Raw genomic sequence first — 23,093 nt, 5'->3', positions numbered from 1 at the left:
ACTTAAACTAAAGTTGCTTTTAATTATCTTTAAACATGAAAACAGAATCAAACTCTAACTTATTACTGTTAACTTAACCTAACTTAACCCCCTTCTAATTCTAAGCACATGAGTATGTAATGTGTGTATATAAGTTCAGAAAAGTTCTTTGATTCACAGTCCAATAACACATCTCACTTCTCCAAGTTCACTGGTATCAGGCAATTCTTATACTGTGCACAGAATTTAACATTTATGCATTTTTCCAGGCTTTGCTGCTTGAAAGGTAAATGGTTGCTGCTCAGGAAGGTTCTTGTTGGTTTTCAGAGAGAAATTTGTTGCTCGTTGGACACAAACTGATTCCTTCTGATCAGCCACTTCAGTACCTTGTCGAAGAAACTTGCCCCATCTGTGTTTTACAGATGATAGACTCTTTCTTTCAGGTCACCACAGAGATCCTTTTTGTTTCCCTTATTTCAAGTGAAATTTCTTGTATGGACCACAAGGGCTTTGAACAGGTTGAATTAAGAACTCACAACCCGTCTTCAAAATGGAGTTTTTCCACAAGCTTGCCAGCTTGTCCTGTTCCAGTCCCAGCTGCTGCTGCTGAACTGTAGAACTGAATTTTCTCTCTCTCTCGGGAAAAATCCGTTTGACTTTCTCTACTTGCAAAACCACCTGACCTTCCTAGAACAGCAAAGTGCATTCAAACAGACACCAGCACCGGACCTAATCTTCTGAGTTTGTTCATCTGTTGCTTTCCAAAACAATAATCCATTACTCCACAGCATGTCCATTTAACACCTATTTGTAAAGTCTCTATAGGCATTCTTCAAAGTTTTTGCAAAGGCACTTGGAGCCTGGTCTTTCTGGCTTGAGCAGAGCTCTGGCATTTTAAATGAGATCTGTTTTGAAGTCTTTGTATTTGTTTGTGACCTACACTATATATAAAAAAAAACACAATTTGTCTTCTTTTGAAACATATCAACATACAATATAAAATGTAACATAATCTGTCACAATAGGGGCAACCACCTAAAGACTTAGATTATGAAGAAACCTCTACCTCAGACTGAGTCACAAAGGCTGAGCAGAGGTTAAACTAAAACAGTATCAAACGTAATGGAAGGTAAGCATGAAGATCACATCAAGGCAAAAGATCCAATCAGCCCAGTATTAATGAATGATATAATTCTATTTCTATTTCCTTTGTAATACCTATTTATATGGATAGGAAAAGTTCAGAAGGATGTGGACAAATGCAGGCAAATTGGACTAGCTTAAGTGAATCATTTGTTTGGTTTGGACAAGTTGGGTTGAAGACCCTGTTCCTGTGCTGTAAAACTATACAAAATGTAATTCTTGGCATATGAACATCTCGTGGATTGAGAATTTTGAATGTTAAAGCAGAACTGATTCAAATTCTCAGCATTAATGACTTCTCTTTTCTTGTCAGTCCTAATTAATTTCTTGATTATTCTTCCCTTTTATCTATAGGGTGGCACAATTTGCACAACACTATTACTGCACCAGCGACCCGGCGATGTCTGTAAGGAGTTCCTACCTTCTCCCTATGTCTGCTTGGGTTTACTCTGGGTGCGCTGGTTTCCTCCCACAAAAACGTATGGGGGTGGTAGGTCATTTGGATTATTTGAATGATAATGGCTCATGGGCCAGAAGGGCCTGTTACCAAGCTGCATGTCTATATGTAATTCTCTTATTCTTTTTTAAATATTTTTATTGTGTTTACATTATAAACAATTAAATAGTACAGTTATACATTGTTCTATAAGATTCAAGAGAAAAAAGAATTATTACAAAAAAACTTCCCTCTTGATAAAAAAATAGAGCACAATCGCATTAAAGAAATAGAATTTAACCACACACAAACAAAAACCCAAAAGGAAAAAAAAACTTTTTTTTTTAATTCAAAACTTCTACCACTAAGCAAGGTCATGTCGGAATCGAATGACAACAACCTGGAGATGGACAGCTCAGCACCAAAGCTTCAGAACAGCCCTAATTCTTAAGACTATGACAATAGTCCATAAATAGGCCCCAAGTCTTTTGGAAATTACTATTTGAATCTTTGATGGCCTATCGAATTTATTATAAACTTAAACAAGACATAATATCACGTAACCATTGTGTGTCCACGTAGGTGGAGTATTGTCTTTCCATTTAATCAAAATTGCACATCTGGCTAATAATGAAGTAAAAGATAAAATTTGGTTTTGAATTGAAATCAGTAAAACATCATCACCTTGAAATGATCCAAATAGAGCAATGAAAGGGCAAGATTCAAATTTAAACTAGAGAATCACCGATAATGTTTGAAAAATATCGTTCCAAATTTTTCTAAGCTAGGGCAAGTCCAAAACATTTGAACCAAAGAGGCATCACCAATTTTACATTTGTCACATAGAGGATTTATATCTGAATAAAATTAGACAATTTAACTTTAGACATGTACTCTATGGACCACTTTAAATTGCAACAGTGTCATTCACAAAGGGAGGTCGTATTAATCAAATTACAAATGGAGTCCCACACCTTATTAGAGAATGAAAGATTCAAATCCTGTTCGCAATCGTTCTTGATTTTAACTAACGAGGCTATTCTTAAATCAAGCAAATTATTATAAATACATGATATTAAGCCTTTATGAGAATGTTGTAAAGCAAAAAGTGTATCAAGGATGTTCACCTCAGGGATTGCTGAAAAGTCAGGGATCTGAGACTGAACAAAATGTTTAATTTGTAGATATCTAAATAAATTAGTACTAGGTAAGTTCAATTTTAGCACCAATTGTTCAAAAGAAGCAAAATTATTACTATTAAAAAGGTCTTTGATACATTTAATACCCAATCTGTACCAGTCATTAAAGGTGATATCTTGCAAAGAAGGTTGAAAGAAGTGATTAGATATAATAGGGTTAGCAGGAGATAAACTCTGAAATCCAAAACACCTTCTAAATTGTGCCCATATTCTCAAACTATGTTTAATTATTGGATTATCAGTTAATTTATATAAGGAAGTGGATAAAAAGGATCTTCGAATTCCCAAAATGGAAGTTTTCTTCGTAAAATTCAGTTCCATTTCTACCCATAAAAGGCAGTTGACTTGATTATCAAAATGTAACAAAAGAATCAAATTATATATATTGGCCACCCAATAATAAAATCTAAAATTAGGAAATGCCAATCCACTATTCCATTTAGTTTTTTGAAGATGAACTTTATTTAAGTGAGGATGTTTTCCTTGCCATATGTAGGAAGATACAAATGAATCTAATGAGTCAAAAAAAGGATTTGGGAATGAAAATGGTTATAGATTGGAAATGAAATTGAAATTCAATTTTTTAATGTAATTCATTGGATGCATTGCAAAAGTTCATCAAGGTTTGTTCAGCAACATCTCTCATTCCTGTAATTTCTGTCATGTGGGACGACAAGAGAAGAAAACTTATTGGAATACTATCTCTGAAAAAGTGCCTGCAATTTACATAGCTTCCTGACTTCTTGGGTCAAAACCTTGGCACTTTCTATCTAAAAGGACATCACCACATGGAAAGTGGGTGTTTGAGAGGAGTGAACCATTATTTTTTCTTGCCACAGAGAGATGGACGCTATGCTTCCTCCTGAAAGTGAAACACACACAAAAAGTATTAACTTTTACATGTGTGAATGTGTATTCCACAGCTTTACTTTTGCTGGTTTCCAACTGTTTGTGCAGATTCACATATTCTCATGTTCAGCCCATACTTTTAACATGGGTTGTAAGTAACCCTGCCACAAGTATAGACGCAAACCATATGTTCATTTTATTATCCCTCCTACAACGGTTGTACAGAAAGTACTTTTTCCTCATTTTACCTGATTAATTGTGAATTCCTTCATTTTCTCAGCACTGTTCCCAGGAATCCATTCATGCTGGATGGTCACATGGTAACGGTAGAGTCCTTACCTCATCTTCTCCCAAACCAGTCAAGTTGCTTGTCATGCTTTCACTTTTTTTGGCAGTCATCTTAAAACTAATTTGCCTTAATACTGCAGATTTCTAATCATTCAACATTCCAAAGTTGTTCTGAAAAGATGAGGTATAAATTCAGTGCCTTTCCACTTACAAAAGTGCTTTGCATTCATGAACTATATTGTTAGAGGTGGAATCATTATTATCATGTGTATTAGTGCAGTGGCCAGTTGAGATATATTTCAAATATGAAATTAACCAACTTGTAAGTCAGACTCTTCTTGTGATATTGGCTGATGACAGCGAAGGCCTCACTTCTCTTTTAACACTGTTCTGAAACTTTGATCATCCATCTGAATGAATTATGATTTGAATCATTTTAAATTTGGACTAAAATCTGGGGTTGCTGTAAGGAGTCTGAAAATTCTCCCTGTGTCTGTGTGGGTTTCCTCAGGGTGCTCATGTTTCCTCCCACCTTCCAAAATATATGGGGCTCCAGGTTAATGGAGTGTATTTGGGTGGGATGAGCTTGTGGCCTGTTACTGCGCTGTAATTCTAAAAAAAAAACATATTTTTCAATCCATGTGATTAACTTTATGTGAAAAGTTAACAACAATGAAGCCCAAGTGGGAAATAATTAAGATGCAAAACTTTTCCAGAATATACTTTAAAAACTGCTGCCCGGAGATGGACAATACACCCAACCAAAGGGTCCAGCAAACCTTTAGATGACAGAAGAATATGAACATTCACTAAACCATACTCTGTGGTGAAGAAGTATGAAAAAATTTAATAAAGGTCTTCACATCTGTACAAAATGTTGATCAAATGAGCAACAAGACACTAATTCTTCTTGTTCAGGAGTCATGGATGAGGTGTTACCATTCTAACGAGGCCAGATTTTAATTTTGATTAGAAAACTGAAGCCAGTAGAAAGGAAATCCTTACAATGATGGGCAACTCATTCATTTTGCTGAATTTGCTGGCCTGATAAAATCTACTTGAATATTTTAAAAGGGACAGACAGAGTAAATGTGGATAGGCTTTTTCAATTAAGAAAGGGGGAGATTCAAACTAGAGGACAAACTAGGGAAAATTATAAGGAGAACATGAGGGGAAATTTCTTTACGCAGAGGGTGGTGGGGATGTGGAATGAGCTTCCGGCAGACGTGGTCGAGGTGGGATCATTGGTTACATTTAAGGAAAGAGTGGATCGTTACATGGATAGGAGGGGACTAGAGGGGTATGGACCGGGTGCTGGTCAGTGGGACTAGGAGGGTGGGGATTTGCTACGGCATGGACTAGTAGGGCCGAACTGGCCTGTTCTGTGCTGTAAGTGGTTATATGGTTATATGGTTATATTGGGTTACCAAGGCAAATTTTACTTTTCTAATACATTGGGACAAAGTAGCAATATATCAGCAGGCAGAGGACCCTAAATGCTCAAGAGGTAAATTTGCCAACACTTCTTTCACCCGTTCTTGGCGTTATTTCTACACTTCTTGTCCAATTATTTTGAGCACATTAGTGATGCTCATGTCTTTTGGTCTCACTATTTAAAGGTGCTATGTAAGCATAACATCAGCAGGCAATGGAGATGGCTCTGTGACAATGAAAGGGAATAAAATGGACTACTGATATATAAAGGTTGCCTTTCACTTCAATGACCTTCATGCTTTGTTGGTACCAAGAGTCATACCCCTTTCTGACAGAAGTAAGAAAACTTGCAGCGGCTGAATTTAGTCATAGAAGTGAGTAAAGAGGTTGAATAATATCAGAATTACCGTAAATATTCGTGTATAATGTGTTTCGTGTAAAATGCCACCCCCTCATTTTTGAGGGGAAAAAGAGGTAAAAAATTTTACCCCCATGCATAATACAACCCCCGTCCCCTCACCTGCCTGGGTCACGCTGGCATCTCTCCCACCTCGCCCGCTCGATTCACATTGGTGTCTCTCTCCCCGCCTGAGTCGCGCTGCCGTCTCTCCACCCACCTGAGTCACACTGTCATCTCTCCCCCCCCCACGCGCCCCCCCCCCCCAAGTCACTCTGCGGTCAATGTAGGCAGCTGCTGATAATCATACTTATCGTTAAAACTGGCAGAATTTTTTTTTAATTTTACTCCCGTGAAAAATGCGACTCCTCCTACTCTGAGCTCAAATTTCGGTACATTTTTTTTGCATTATACTCGAATATTTACGGTAGTCTAATGACTTTACCTGATGAAGGTAAATAGGTTGATTACAGTGTCCATATGAATTATTTTGTGCATTCTCACCAAATCTGCCTTCTTATGTCCAAACCTAATACTAAATCAGACATGGTAAGAACATTTAACCTTGGCATGAAAATCTTATCTGCTGATCCCTCACTTCTATGCTACTGCTCCTCCAAAGTGTTGTGGTCCAATGACAGTCCTCCCCTGGCTGCAATGAAACTGGAACAAGGACAACTGTCATGGTGAGGAGTCTAAAGAAAGTTTCAAAATGTATTGAACAATGGGTCTCCTGGAAATGAAAATGAACTCTGGTATTCGCAACTTCAGCAAAATTCTCCCCAAGTTTTTTCAACAAGCAGTGAAAACAACCTCTTTGAAGGAGGCCTTTCAAAGAGTCACTCAGCTGTGGACCAATGTATTCATTGCCATATTAACTGATCAACTCCTGAGCCCTAAAACAATGTAGCTGTTCTATTGCATTTTCATAAGTAAATTTCACAAAACTTAGGAAATCCACACTCAGAAGTCTCAAAGTCTTGCCAATAACACTCTCAGTCAGCAATTAACCTATTGAGATTGGCAACTTTCCCACATACTGCCTGATGTGATTAGCGTGTTTTCTAACATATACTCATTGTTAGCAGATGTAATACCCTATTCAGTGACATTCATAGAGGCAAACAGTATGGAGGCCATGTCTTGCTGTGCACCAACTATCAAACAACCATGCACACTAATCGGACATTAATTGCACTTTACTTTCCACATATTTTATTTTATATTATTCCATTTTATTTTATTTTGCCTTAGAATGTACCACTCAACCATGTACTAGGGGCCATCTACGTAGGTCAATCAACTTTCTAACTGACACTTTTTTGGGAGGAGGGAGGTAAATAGATTACCACGCAGTCACAGGAAGAACATGCAAACCCCATGCAGAAAGCACCAGAAATCAGGGTTGGATCCAGAATGTTGGATCTGCTCTTCTAGCTGTACCATTGTGCTGTCCTATTTCTTTCTACAGAGAGGGGGAATGGGAAAGGATTAGTTCCAAGACTGCCCATTTTCATGGCAATTGAATTAAAATTATTATGTTTATCCTGTGTCGTTTGCTGAAGAGTATTTCTATTTTTTGTCGTGTAACCATATAACTTAATGTAGAGCGCGTTGAAAGAATCAAAGACTTATTGATCCAAACCAAGGCTTTTATCAACTAGGTCGACCCGTCCAATCTCTCTCCTTTATGCTGACTCATTCCTTTCCTTTATGCAACCCACTACCGTGGTATCATCGGCAAATTTGTAGATGGTGTTATTTTTGTGCCGAGCTACACAGTTATAGGTATAAAGTGAGTAGAGCAGGGATCTAAGAACACAGCCCTGTGGTGCTCCAGTACTGATGGAGATTGTGGAGGAGAAGTTCTTGTGGTCTGGAGGTGAGGAAATCCATGCTCCAATTTCACAGTGGGGATGTTAACTCCCAGGTTTTGGAGTTTCCTGATCAGTTTTGAGGGGCCAAACTGTCTTTGCTAAAGAGCATCCTGATGTCTGCATCTTTGCTGTCCAGGTGTTCCAGGGCTTTGTGTAGGGCCAGTGAGATGGCATCCTCCGTAGACCTGTGTCTACAATAGGCAAACTGGAATGGATCCATGTCACACGAAGCATGTGATGAAGCATATCAGACAGGAGCTGATATGTTTCATCACATGCTCCAAGACTCTTTACAGACAAGGCCAGATTCGAACCCCAGTCACTGGCACTGGAACAGAGTTGCGCTAACCTCGACACTAACCGTGTCGCCTTAAAATAAAATAAAGTAACACTATTACTCACTCCATTCTGCTCAAGTACTTTTGGAAAACAGAATTATTTTGGATAGTTTGTAATTTCTGGGATAAAAGGGATGTAACATACAGGCTTCATTATGTAGCCTTGCTCTTGATCCCTTCATCAAGGAAATACATGCATTCTAATTTCTGAAATGTCGCTCATCCATTAAGTATAAAATATATATTCTCTGATTGTGCGGCACAGATTCACTAACCGGCATTTTCAGAACTGCAATGTCCAACATCAAAATCAAGCAGGCAGCTAGTTGTCAAAATTTTGTTTGGTTGACTTAGAATAGCAGGAAATTCCACCAGTAATCAAGTTATTACCCTAAGAATACGAATGCATTGTTGCAAAGCTGAACTTATTGCATCTTTTTATACAAAAAAATGATTTATCTGTCTGCTGGTATATTTCATTTTGCATCATTCTAAAAGATCAATAGCACCTCTTTCTCAGCCATTCTACTTTTTCCACTAAGTGCAAGTTTCCAGTTCAATTAAAGTCTTCTTGCAATTTTCTTTTCCATTAAACCAATCTCACAACTCTGATTAACTATATTTTCTGAGATATTCCAAGGCCCTACTTTGTAATCCAAAATGTCTCATTATGCCTGTAAGCTATAAATATAATTGTGAGCCAATATCATTTTAATTGTTTCTCTTATGTCTTTTTTTTTAAATGATTCAACAGTCATCAATAAGATAAGTGTTCTCATACCCTGTAGGCTTAATCAAAGAATGATGTTATACAGGCAATGTAACAGAATTTCTGTATAATGAAACCTTATGCAGAAGATAATGACAAAGCACTTATATCTCTCAGAAGATAAATGAAAACAGTAGATCTTCTTTTCTCTCTATTATAACTATCATTTTGCCTCCCATTTCAATGGTAAGGCCTCAGTAAAACAGATTATTCTAAGGAGAGCATGCATGCAGTGCTCTTAATTTTATCATTCATTTCCCAGTTCCTGACTGTGAAATGATGATATTAACGAACTATACAAATCTTCTTGTTCATTAACTAAATTTTAAAAGGCCAATAAATTATCCCTAATCCCACTAGATAATTGCAAATAAAGATGCCTCAGTCTTTCATACTTGCAAATCGACACTTGTAATTCTGCCAGATACTTCACGGGAATTTATTAAGCAAACAGCAGGTTGCAATTATAGTTTACTGGTAGTCCGATCCTTTGCTCAAGTAATAAACAGCATCACATAATGACATTAATTAAAGAAATAACTGCCCATTAAGGAGTTGCAGTGTAGAATTACAGCATGGTGGAAACTAAAAAAATATCAAGGCAATGTGTGCATTATACAGTATTTGAGCTTTACTCACAGCAGTCTGCAGCCTAATGTGAAACACATGTGATTTAACACGTTTGGCCCCTAATATACATTTTGGTTAAATATAATGCTAAACATTCACTGTCTTTTTCTTTGAGTTTTTCTGTTATTTTCCATTAAACTAATATTTCCTTCATCTTCACCTGCTGACATAATTTGATTGCAGTTTTTCACAAAGGCAGTCTATTCTAAGCCAAGCTTTCAACCTTTCTGACGTGATGGATGAAACCACATTCACCCATTAGAAACGAGTTTAAAAAATGAACTGCTGTCACGCCAAACTGAATTTCCAACAAACCCACAGGTCACAGTTTGTCTATGAAATGTCACTGGAGAAGTGAGTACTGAACGATGCAGTCTGCATCCATCTGTGTATGACCCATGCATTTCAAATCAGAAAAATGTAAAATAAATGCAGGAGAGAATTCTTAAGCCCTTCACAAATAAGCAGCACTTTAGAGATTTTAGTGTTAAAAAATACAGAGGTTAGGACTATTTTTTTCACTGCTTTATGTTATAAACCATGAAATTAAATTTGACAAGGCATGTGCCGAGTTCTACATGAATGGAATTGAGCAGCTGTTGCCTATAAAAAATAATGTTTGAAATTGTGTGGCGTATTAAAGAGGGAGTTTCATTTTAATATTCTACATGGGCTATCTTTAGAGCTACTATGAAAACTACAATTCTGAAAACATAGCCACGAACATGCGAACATCTGGTATAGTGCTGAAGCACACAGGGGAGAGAGGCCCAGCTTCAAATTCGACTTTATTGTTCAGGTCAAGCCGAGCCAACTGAAGGCTACTTAACACTGATTCAGCTGTAAGGAAGGGAAGAAATTGATCCTGGTCTCCATGTGGTGACCATCTCAAGATGTGCTGGAAGGTGCTTGCTTCAGTGATGAGTGAAGAATGGCCGAGCTTGGACCTGATGTTATCAGCAGTTGAACAATACACTGGTACTTGATGTTTCAAGTGTGGATAAGAGTGAAGAAATGCTTGACCTGCAGAAATGTTGCAAATAAAAATATCTCAATGTTTCATGTCTGCACATCAACCTTTGTTATTCTGCCAAGTATTTCATGGGAATTTATCAAACAAGCAGCAGGTTTTGGAGCAGTGCAGCTTGGAGATCTTCTGCCTCACTGCTTCCACCATCTGGGTTTAATTCTGATGTCCTGTGCTGTCCATCTGTGGTCTGCACCTTCTTCCCATGACCACATGAGTTTCCTTTGATTGCTGCAGTTTCCTCCCGATCCAAAAAATATGTGAGTTGGCAGATTAATCAGCCACTGTAAATTGCCCTGAATGTTGATGAGCGGGAGAAATAATGACAGTGTGGAGAGAAAATGTTACTGGTAAAATTAGAGGGCAAATGGGGTTGCTGCATGAAGAGCCAGCATCAATTTTATGGGCAAAATTGGTTTGTTCTATGTCACTAAACAATTAAGCAAAGAGCTCGCGGGTCAAGCAGCATTCATGAAGGCAAAAGGTGGAAATCAAAGTTTTGAGTTGAGACCCTACATCAGGATTGAGGAGGAGGAGAAAGAGGAAAGATGTTGAGTTTATAGAAGTACAAGAGAAGGGTGGAAGGGTAACAGGTGGAATCAGAAGGAAAAAGGATAATGGAAACAGATGGGGAAGGGGGGGGAGAGGAAGGGGATGAAAGAGATGATGAACAGAGAAAAAAAATTAAGGTCAGTGTGAGTGGTAGGAGAACCTCAGCGCTGAGCGTTCAGTAACCTTAATTTTTGCAGTTTGTACTATTGGTTTATAAACTCGCCAAATAGAACACGAGATGCTGTTCCTTCGATTTGTATTCGGCCCCTCCTGATTATAGTCAAGAACAAAGAGTAAGAAGGAAAGTTAAAATAACGAACTAAAAGCTCAAGATGGCTGTAATGCTTAAATGACTGAATTTACAATATACAAACTTAAATAACACTATTAGGCATATTAAATATTTTAAATGTTGAGATAATCTTAATTAATGTGCTATATTCAAATTAGCTAAAACATATCAGTCCTCCCAGCTCCTCCCCATTGAAATGAATGGTATGACTCAATCTGCACTGGCTCAACTACGGCATAGGTTCAGCAGACCGAGTTCACAGTCTGTCAGGAAATTGGTTAAGTTCACACTCCAGTGCTGGCCACGATGGACGTGGCAACAGCAATTAACAGTCTGCACATGAAAGATCTCCAGCTTTGTCCATGCTTGTAGCATAGTTAGGTTATGGAACTAAGTGGCAGCAGTTTATGTGCAGAACTGCTACCTTTTTAGAGGAAGTGTTTTACCAGCTTTGAACACTGGAAGAACATCTTTCGACTATGCACTGATTAAAAAGAACATTGACTTTACAGAAAGTGCTAGCAAATCAGAGAAATCTGAGTAATCCTTAAAAGGCCCAACCCCATCAGATGACTTCCTAAGGAAGGTGCTCTGACCCGAAAAGTTGGCTGTTTGTCTTTCTATAGATGTTGCCTGCTGACTGTTACCAGCATTTCTGCTTTATTTCAGATGTCCAGCATCTGCGGTGTTTTTTTTTTCAACATGTCTTAATCATTCTTTATCTCAGTCACCAACTTCAGGAAGAGTAGAAGGCAAATTCTGAATGGTGTTGAATTTGGTGGAGGGTGGGTGTAAAAATGCCTGATTAATGCTCAAGGCTTCATAATTGTTTTGTTTCAATAAATGGAAATAAATAGTGAAATAAAAAAGTGAGCTTGTGGGCATGAGATAGTGCTTTTCAGATCCCTTGATTGAACTCTTTTAGGGTGAATTGTTCATGGGTACATCAATAAAACTTATTCACATCTTGTTATATTAACCTGCAGCTGGAATTTAATTGGAAAATGTTTTTATATACTATGAGGTCTGATGTTTGACATTAGATATATACTGTATATAGTCAAAAATTGATCTTGAAATTGCATGGTATTATAACATGAAAAGATGGCTGGTAACTGATAATTTTATGGTTTTCATTTACTATCCATTGTGAATTTAAAACACTTTAAATAACTTGGACAGAACAGAACAACATCAATCAAACTGTGGTGGTACACCATCGGCCTACTGCAGGGGACAACCTCTACACCGTTCTGCCTGATGCGGATGAAGGCTGCCTGTGCCTTGGGTGGGAAGGGAAAAGTTGTAGCTTGGGCCAGTGGGCGGACCTTGTCCAAGAAGCGAGGGACCCACTGTGATTAATAGGAAAATAGGCTAAAGCACCAGCGGAGGGCCTTTAGCATGGGGGAGAGCACTTTCTGTAAAGTCAATGTTCTTTTTAATCAGTGCATAGTCGAAATGGGGAGAGGTAGCTCCATTAATGGATCAGGGCCGATGATCCCATGGGCCACGATGTATGCCAGGATGGTGAGGCGGGTGGTGCTAAACACACATTTCTCCTTGTAAGTGAGGTTCAGCTCCCTGGCCATCTGGAGGAATTTTTCCAGGTTAGCATCGTGGTCCTGTTGGTCACAGCCGCAGATAGTGATGTTATCCAGATATGGGAACATCGCCTTTAGCTTGTACCGGTCTACTATGCGATCCATCTCCCGCTGGAAGACAGAGACCCCATTCGTGACCCCAAAGGGAACTCAGTGGAACTGGTACAGGCACCCGTCTGCCTCGAAGGCGGTGTAGGGCTTGTCCTTTAGGTGGATGGAGATTTGGTGATATGCCAACTTCAGGTCAATCATGGAGATTGGTAGCGGGCTATCTCGTTGACCATGTTGGTGATCCTAGGCAGGGGATAGGCATCCAGTTGGGTTTACCGGTTAATGGTCTGGCTGTAATCCGTGACCATCCTTGGCTTACTTCCCCCTTTGACCACCAGGACTTGGGCTCTCCAAGGGCTGTTACTGGGCTCTTTGACACCTTCTGCACCTCTGCCTTGATGGAGTCTCTGTCTGCGGCGCAAAAGTGCCTACTTCTGGCGGCAATTGGCTTGCAACCTAGTATAAGATGTGGGAAGATGGCGGATGGGGTGATGCGTAGTGTGGAGAGGCCGGAGGTTGGCCGGGGCTGGTAGGTTGGCATGCTGTGTAATTTGAGTGGAGGTTGGGGCCCCCCAAAGGCAAGGGTGACACTCTGCAGGTGGCATTGGAAATCTAGGCGCAGGAGGACTGGGGCGTAGAGTTTGGGGATGACCAGGAGCCTGAACCCCGTGTAAGTCTCCCCTCCCACAGTTATATCGGCCGAGCAGTGCCCGAGAGTACCAACAGTCTTATCCTTAGTGGCGAGAGCGATCGAGCAGGTAGTGGGGTGGACTTTTAATCTCAGGGAGTGGGCCACTATCGGATGAATCAAGCTCTCGGAGGTGCCACTGTCGAACAGGCATTTTGTTACCTGCCTGTTGACTTGCACATCCATCATAGAGTGCCTGAGGTCGTGTGGGATGTCCCTGGTCAGCATGGTGGCAGCAAGTACTGTCTCGGGGTCGGAGTCGTTGCTCTCTTGTTGTGCGCAGCAATTTATGGTGTCTGGAGGCGTGGGGAGTGTCATTAGGGCAGCCTGGTCATCACCCGTGTTGACCAAGTCGACGTCAGTCGTTGGGTGCGATGTGCGGCAGCCGATGGCATCCGGAAGTGTGGGGAGCGTCGGTAGGGCGGCCTGGTCATTGACCGTGTTGACCACATTGTCCTCCTCATCATCGGGGGCCCTCTGTGTAGGCCGCTGCCTGGCCCAAGATGGCAGCGGTGCTTGGGGGCCCGCTGCATGGCTGGCATCCTTCCCCAGTCATTTTGTTGCGCTGGTGGCAGTGACGTCATTACATCTGCCAGAAGTGAAGTCACACCGTGAGCTGGAAGTAACGTCGCTGTAGTTCTTGGCGAGCGGCACTGGTGAAGGCAGGGGATGGTCCGGGTGCTCAGGGCACACACTGCAATTGTCGCTGGTGGAGCCGGATGCTGCACCGTCAGAGTCGGGGAAGCTGGAAGTTGTAGCAGGGACAATGCTGCCGCCTGGCACACGCACGAGGAGGGGTCCGCGGGGAGGTCATAAAGGGCCACTGAGTTGCCGGCTGGTTTCGAGAGGCACACGTTAGCAAAGTGGCCTCTCTTGCCGCATAGGGAACAGTACTGGTTCCTAGCCGGGCAGTTTCGGCGTGATTGTCAGCCTGACCCACACCAGGACCCACAATACTTACAGGGGCATTGGGCAACTGCCACAGCAACGTTCTCCTCCCCAGCTCGGTCTGGGGCTGCAGCTGCAGTGTGAGAGGGCCATGAGGAAGCCTGGGGGAACTTGGAATCGAAGGCTTCGATGTGCAAGGCTGCAGCTTCCAGGGTTTGGACCACTTCCACTATCTTGGTCAGGGTGTAGATACTATTTTCCAGCAGCTTCTGCCAGATGGCTCTCGAGCATAGCCCTTGGATGAAGGCATCCCAGATCAGCCTCTCGACCTCCTCTGTGCCTACCCTGGGTTCAGCCAGACATGGTCGGACCAACTCTCGCAGGTGTCCCAGGTAAGACTCAGCCGTCTCCCCGGGTTGCTGGGCTTGGGTGTTGAGGAGGTACCTTGCACAGACCGCATTCATGGGGGGCTTGTACAAGTTCTCGAGAGTGTCCATTGCAATCTTGTATGTGGAGCAGCCTTTGGTTACCTGGAAGGCGTGGGGACCCAGTTTGGATGGAATAGGACCAGCCTCTTCCGATCTGAATCCACGATGCTGCCTGCGTGCACCTCGATGATTGCCTCGACTGTGTGCTGCCAGATCTCAAAGCGTGTCTGGGCTTCCGGGTGACGTGAGTCGACTTCGAGGCTCCCTGTGCTCAGGAGTTTTTCAATGGCTGCCGTGGGAAAATTTTGTGGATTAAATTGTGGTGCACTGTTAGCCAGAATCAGACACACACAAGGTAAAGACTGTACAACAGTGAGTGTACAACACTGTGAGTGAAGCCTTGGGAGGCCGTTGATCAAGCCCCACCCGGTCGGGTCTCAATCACCCTCCGGGATATAAGCCTGTGCAGGCCTCCCAAGGCCTCACTCAGAGTTGCTGCAGCTACAGCCTGCCTGGCTCTGTGGAAGTCTTTGTGGATTAAAGCCTGTTGTACAGTATTTACTTTGTGTATGTCTGATTCTGGCTAACAGCGCACCACACAAACAAAGGCTGCATTTTTTGCCTGGACTATATGGAGTGTGTATCTGTTCGATATTTGAACCATTTGTCCTCATAACATTCACACTTCTCAATGAGTTCACTCCAGCAGCCACAATGGCAATAAAATCCGCCATGGCAAAGAATGGATTTGATTGTTGAAGAGCTGAACAATATGGAAAATCTGCTGAGCATACTAAAAGTACTCAGTATTACTTGGCATATCTATGGCTGGAAAGCCATGAGAATAGGAACAGGAAATGAAAAATGCTGAGGTGGCTGTTCCAGTTTGGAGAACACACTTAAGTTTGGGTTTCGGCCTTATTGTTTTTGCCAGATGTGTGTTTTTTTCCTGTTTTTATTGATGACAGATGATGTGAAGCTTTTCTTTGGGCTTTGGGAATAATATGTTTTTTTTTGCAGAAACGTAACCTTGATTTGTGTGTGTGTGTGGGGGTGGGGGGGAAGGTTTGCTCTGTAGTACGATGGCAGGAAATGATAAGGGTTTCTCATGTGACATACCTGAATGCTAGAGTGTCTCAGTTCATCCTCGTTTTTGCCCACACCCTCAATATAACTGTACAATATGCTCTGGCACCTCAGCAATCCAATTCCTCTCCAAACTGAGTTTCTATTGATTGAAATCGCCAAACGGATACAGTAAAACTCCTATCCAGATGGTTCAGCGTTTGACACACTCATCAGTCTGGAATGTGAGCCAAGGATCTGGAGTACAAACAGCATGTGGCCAGAGCCAGTAGTACAGAGTGTGCTCCCGACTGTGAGCCATTGTGGAGATGAATCCAGGGTTGGGGTCTGGAAGACTAGGGATCTGGTATGTAGGTTCATTTACAGCTAGGGCAAGGATCCAGTACACTTGTATATTTCTCACATCTTTTAAACTCACTGAGTTCAATGGAAATGTTATTATACAACTGTGATATGTTAAAAATGTGAAATAAAATTATGGGTTTTAATAGAAGTAACATGGGAGTCCAGAAAAATCTAGTAGTGCAGCAGTACCACAGTTCCAAGAGAGGGGAACTATTGGAATTTTACTGTAATCTAATTGAAGAAGCTAATTGAAACCTAAAATGTAAAAAAATGAGAATATTTACTCATTTTCATAGCCTTTGATGGCCTGGCTAATCAAGAATCTTTCAATCTCTGTCTTAAATACCCACAATGGCCTGGCCTCCACAACTGCCTGTGGCAACAAATTCCATAGATTTACCACCAGTGCTGCAGTGCTGCAGGAGCTGTCTGGAGCTCCACTCCAGCACCTCACCGTGTGAGAGCCGCTTCAGGACCGCTACAGAAGGGCTCTGTCATATCGTAGCAGCAGCAGCTACTTCTTGGCAACACCCCCCCCCCCCCACCCCTACTTCTCAAGTCTCAACAAACTTGGTTCTTTCATGATTGGTCATTCAATTTCATATGCCTACAGGTCATGGTAAATTATACAGCACCAAATACAAAATGGTGGCCACCAAAGAAGGTAACACGATACCTCCTTGTCACCATTTTGAGGAGGTCTGGCACTTAAAATTTTACCTCTGCACCCCCGTTTACCACCCTCTTGTGGAAGAAATTCCTCTGTTCTTCTCTCTGAGCCCTTCTTCAGGCCCGAAACATCGGTAATATATCTTTGTCTCCTAAGGACTCTGAAAACACCAGCTGAATTCCTCCATCATTTTGGTGTGTTTTTACTATAATCACAGCATCCACAGACTTTTGTGTTTCATTGCAATTTCTACTCCAATCCAAAGTTGTGATTTGAACTCTTAATTAGAAAGAAATAAGAGAGCTCTTTGAAAAGAAACATATTGGGAAGAGAGAGTGAGGCTGACACTGCACAACTCTCCCTCACCTTAATCCAAATCAAGCGCTAGTCTCGATACCATTATCATCACCCTCTTGTTCAACCTGCGGCGATGGATGAGCAAATGAAGCAGCAGGTGGGGATAGACTGGGAGCTGTAGTCACAGACCTGCACACAGGCAGCTCAGGTCTAATGGTCATTTCTCACTGACCAAAATAGGAGTGAAACTCTTCAGGAACACACTGGTCACCTCCATAATATGAGGAAAAGGCTAGAAAATATGCCATAAATGTTGTCTGATTCACTCCACCCTGGCCAGTTTACCGTGGCTGGCAGGGATCCCATCTTGGCAGTCGAACAAACACAACAAAATGCAAGGTGACACCACTCACTATTGGCACTTGGAATGTGTGCACCCTTTTGGACAATCCTACAGCAGACAAACCAGAGAGAAGAACAGCCTAAGTTGCCAGAGAGCTTTCAAGATACAATATTAACATTACAGCCCTGACTGAGACTCGTCTTGCCAGCAAAGGTCAGCTGACTGAAACTGGAGATGGATACACTTTTATTCTGGAGCAGTGATGGGCGTGGTGATGCTGGAGTTGGATTTGCCATCAGGAGTCACCTTGCTCTGAAACTAGCCAATCTCCCCAAGGGTGTGAACAACCAGCTCATGACATTCCAGCTTCCACTAAAGAACAGAGGTCAAGCCACCCTGATCAGCGTCTATGCCATCACAATGACCAACCCAGATGAGACGAAAGACAGATTTTATGAAGAATTAGACGCCCTGCTATCAGCAGAGAGCAGTGCCAACAAGCTGATCTTGCATTGATCAATTCAACACGACCTCCTCATCACCAACACAAATTTTGGCTTCCCTACCCACAACAAGACCTCTTGGATACATCCCCCCTCTAAGCATTGGCATCTTTTTGACTATGTCATTGTTAGGAGAAAAGACAGTTAGGATGTCAGAGTGACTAAGGCCATGTATGGTGCTGACTGTTGGACTGATCATAGGCTCACTGTCTCCAAAATGAAACTCCGCATCACAAGGAAACAAGGGCATGAAAAGAATCAATGTGGCCAGGATGAAGAACTCCAGCATAACTTCAGCACTGGCTGAAGACTTAGAAACCAAACTTTCTGACCTATATCTTGCAGGCAGCACTGAGGATGATTGGGTATGCTTCAGGGATGCTTTTCATTCATCTGCACTGAAGATGCTAGGGCTCTCTACCCACAAGCAGTATGACTGATTCAATGAGAATCATGAGATACAGGCTCTACTTGTTGAAAAGCACCGGCTTCATTGTGCCCATCAGAATGACCCATCATCAGCTGCCAAGAAAAATACCTTCACCAGTGCTCACAGGACAATCCAGAATTAACTGCGTAAAATGGCTGAGCACCAAGGCCGATGAAAAATATGGAAACGCTGACAAAAACCACTTGAAACAGTTTTATGAAGCTCTCAACACTCTCTACCATCCTCAGTCTCTCGGGAGATCCCCCCCCCACCGACCCCCAAGTACAGATAGTAGAACTCTCATTACAGAGAAGGCTCAGATCCTGCAGAGATGGGGTGAACATTTTGAAGCCATTATCAACTGATCACCATCTATCAATGATGAGGCGATAGACAGGATTCCCCAGCTGGACATCAACAGCACCATGGATGACCCACCAGTAGTAGCTGAAGTCATGAAAGCTCTCAGCCAGCTATACAGTGGCAAAGCCATATCTGCAAAGATCTACAAAGCTGGTGGTCCTGTACTTATAGTTAAGCTCACCGAGTTGTTCCAGTCTTTTTGGACATGAGGATCCATTCCTCAGGAACCTAAAGATGCATCCATCATACACCTCTACAAGAGGAAAGGTTTGCGACAATCACCGAGGTATCTCACTGCGTTGCATTGCAGGAAAAACCCTTGCAAGAGTCCTGCTAAATCGTCTGGTCACTCATCTGGAGCTGGGCCTGCTGCCAGAGTCACAGTGTGACTTCCGCAAAGGTTAATGGATTATTGACATGATTTTTGCCATGTGCCAATTTCATGAGCAGAATCGCACACCCTACACAACCTTTGTTGACCTCACGAAAGCCTTCTGCAGGAGCCAAAAGTGCATTGTTTATGCTTAATGGTTTGGCTGCTGTCTTTGGCAGCATTCTGTTGTCCAGATGCTGCTCATGTTCTGTCGCTGCTGGTGCACACGTGCTATTCACTGCGGATAGTTGGCACATGCATGTAGGTTTCACGTGGTTGGATTTTAGTTAGCCCGCATTGACTGGCATGACAGGATAGACAGTGGGTGGGTAGGGCTCTGATATTTTCTGTTGACCATTAGTCATGTTAGCAAGAACATTATCATTACCAAGTTCATGGATGTTACCACGTTACAATGATCATTACCACATTATGAGTCCTTTTATGCTCACTAATAAAGAGTTTAAAATGTATCTGAACTTTGTTATGAATTTACTCAAACACATCACAGTAAAAATCCCACTTAGCCTCCAAGCAGCTTCTTTATGGATAGAAGTCACTACATTTTAGTCATCAGAAAATAGCTGCATCTATGATAGAACTGAATGGGCATTGTTGGAACTTCTGGACTGTTTCCCCTCTTCAGCTTAGAGTGATACTGAATGCAATAAGGTGGGTATGTTGGAAATGCCGAGCACAGGCCGCTGGCAGCAATCTGCCTCCATCAGTCTGAGCATCAGCAACAGGGCTTCTAATCATAGAGCAGCATGTTCTATATATACGTTGGTAGAGTCATTTGCCGAAAATCACAGTGACATTAATGACTTCTGCCACGGTGGAAACTTACTCATTGATAGCAGCGCATCACAGCTATCAGAACCTGTAGGCTTATGTTTGTGGATTCCTTCAGTATATTTATTGCAAGTTTGAACACAGTTTGGATGTGCTGCCACTTGTCTATTAGGGACTGTTGATTTTGGGCTTGTGATGTGCGTGCTCGTTGCTCGAGCTCAGCGGAAGGTTGGAGGGAGACGCGTAAAATGGCCACCACCGCCGCTCCTGCTGCCGGCGTCGCCACTAAGGCATAGGCTTGCAGGTCTTAGATCTCAGATCAGAAGTGGCAGAACCTAGATACAGGTGGTGTCAAAAGTGTTCTCATTGCAAGGCTGAAATAGGTAATAGAAGAAGTGGCTTTGGTTGGCGGGCATGAAAACCCCGTAAAACCACTGCAGAAGACATTGACTGAATGTAAATTCAGCAACTTGGAAACGGCTGAAGGTGTGTCATAAAATGGTGGGGAAGAAGATGAAAATGCAAATGATGTGCAATTCCAACTGGAGAAAGAGTCAAATATTAAGGCAGCATCTGACATGCAGGGTGAACTACAACCAGGTGAGAGTGTGTCAAATGTTGGAAGCAGGAAACGCAAACAAAATTCTTCTGGATCAAGCTCCAGAGTTTCCAGAACTACAATTACTGTATCTGCACGTAAAGGGGCTGAGGCTGAAGTTGCCATTCTTGTTGTATAATAAAAATTGCTTAAGGACAAATATGCCATAGAAGAGCAGGAGGAGCAGCTAAGGAGGAAACAAAGAGCAGCTGGAGCTGGAAGCAAACCTTGCTGCTACTATGGCCAAACCTTGCTGCTACTATGGCCAAACCTTGCTGCTACTATGGCCAAACCTTGCTGCTACTATGGCCAAACCTTGCTGCTACTATGGCCAAACCTTGCTGCTACTATGGCCAAACCTTGCTGCTACTATGGCCAAACCTTGCTGCTACTATGGCCAAACCTTGCTGCTACTATGGCCAAACCTTGCTGCTACTATGGCCAAACCTTGCTGCTACTATGGCCAAACCTTGCTGCTACTATGGCCAAACCTTGCTGCTACTATGGCACTAAAAGCCTCAAAGGGATCTGGTGTTCAAAGTAACTTATTTGAAGAGTCTGATGGTTTGGAGTCCTATTTTGACTCAAGTTAACAGGAAAAGAAAAAACTTTATATTCCTTTTGTACCACACTTACAAGACATGCATACGCATGGACAAATCCTCCCAAAGCACTGTGTTACCAATCCACAAACTCCAATAATAACAACCGCAGGCAGAGCTGTAGCTCAAATCCAATCTCTCACCACAGCTCCCTTGACTCTCCAGTCAAGCGTCAGAAATCCGGGTGAACATGCACATATGGCATCTCCAGCTACATTACCTGCTATAAGCAATGATGAACAGAGCAACATATCCTCAGTCACGGAAAGGCAAAATGAAATCACTGCATCATTAATCCAACTACAGTGTCTCTCTTCCATGCCCAAAAAGGAGATTCGTTTTTGATGGTGACCCACTTCAGTACCAAGCCTTCTTTGAATGCAATATTGAAAGCAAGTACAAAAACCACAGAGATTGTCTCTATTACCTGAAACAGCACACAAAAGGACAGCCAAGGGAACATGTAAGGAGCTGTCTGCATATGGTCTCAGAGCATTCCCGAGGGCTAAGCCTTTACTGCAGAAGCATTTTGGCAATGAACATAAAACTACTACAGTTTATACGGAGAAAGCTCAGATGACACAAAAGCTCTTTCGAAGAGGATGTTTTAATCATGGAAGGTATCAACCACAAAGCCTCACCAGCCAAGGCCGGCGAAGACGTCACATCTGCCACCACAGAGCTTGACATGCCTGCTAATATGCTAGTCATCATAAGAAAGTTGCCCTCCTAGCTGAGGGCTATATGGAGAATTGTGGCTCATGATTGCCAGGGAAAACTCAAAGAGCTACTTTAAGAATATGGTGGATTTCCTTGAAAGGCAAGTGAAGATTGCAACAGATTGGAGATATCAAAGACACTCTAACAATGAGCAAAGACATCAGGACGTCATCCAAGAATAAAAGGAAGCATCTTTGCCACCACTGTGACAGTTACAGTTAAGAAAAATGATAAAGGAATGAAAGAAAAGGAGAGTTTTCCTGCTGTGAAGAGCTGTTTGTCCTGTGAAGGTGGACATGCTTTGGAGATGTGTACAAGGTTGGAAAAGAGGGCACATAGTGAGATCATTTCTTTCCTAAAGGAAAAGGAAGTATAATTTGACTGTGTAAAGGACACAACAGCAAAAACTGCAGGAAGTGACTCCGCTGCAACACACGTGATTTAAAGCATCCCAGAATGTTTCATATTCACCAAAGAAAGGAGGAAATGGAAAAGGAACAAGCAGAAAGAAAGGAAGCAGCTGAAAACAGAGCTGTGGCCTCTGTACAGACAAGTGGTCTTACTGGGGCTGGGGAGGATAACAGCAAACTCTCAATAGTGCCTGTACAAGTCAAGGCCAGGAAGAAGAATGCAGCAGTGCCTAATTATGCATTTCTTGACCCAAGTAGCACTGCATCATTTTGCACAGTGGGGCTAATGAATAAGCTTAATCTTTAGGGAGGAAGGTCAAGGATTCTATTAAGAACCATGGACCAAAGGAAGAACGTTGAAACCAGAATTTTTTCAGGCTTAGGTGGGTGCTCCTGCCGAGGCCAGATCCCTGGTTGAGACAGTGTCCTCCAAGCCATTGGGGTACCTGATGTAGGCATAGTTGAGATTAGCAAGGGGTCGGCCTTGTGGGCCCATGCATGTTTATGCAGGAGCACCGGTCCCAGAGACATGAGCCATGCTGGGAGAGAGATTCTAGTCACCGATTTTCTGGGGAATGAAAACAGGCATTTGTGGGGGCTCTCATTGGTAGCCATGCACAGGAGCAACCTGATGGCGTCGAGCACCTCGGGGAGGGCGTCCTGCCAGTAGTCCATGGACCAGCCTTTTGACTTAA

General features: G+C 42.3%; 1 long non-coding RNA gene across 1 annotated transcript in view; it reads left to right on the top strand.

The window, feature by feature from the left end:
• Positions 1–1,034: 1,034 nt before the first annotated feature.
• The window catches only part of LOC138752700 (uncharacterized), a 60,181-nt gene continuing 38,122 nt past the window's right edge, over positions 1,035–23,093 (top strand). Inside the window, exons 1-2 of the long non-coding RNA XR_011350850.1 lie at positions 1,035–1,108; positions 1,477–1,612. This is a non-coding gene — a long non-coding RNA (uncharacterized lncRNA). The remainder of the gene's footprint in view (positions 1,109–1,476; positions 1,613–23,093) is intronic.

This window comes from Narcine bancroftii, chromosome 2 (genome assembly GCF_036971445.1).
Source record: "Narcine bancroftii isolate sNarBan1 chromosome 2, sNarBan1.hap1, whole genome shotgun sequence".
NCBI classification, from domain to species: domain Eukaryota; kingdom Metazoa; phylum Chordata; class Chondrichthyes; order Torpediniformes; family Narcinidae; genus Narcine; species Narcine bancroftii.
The sequence above is the reverse complement of the archived record's forward strand: the minus strand, read 5'-3'. Positions and strand labels throughout refer to the sequence as shown.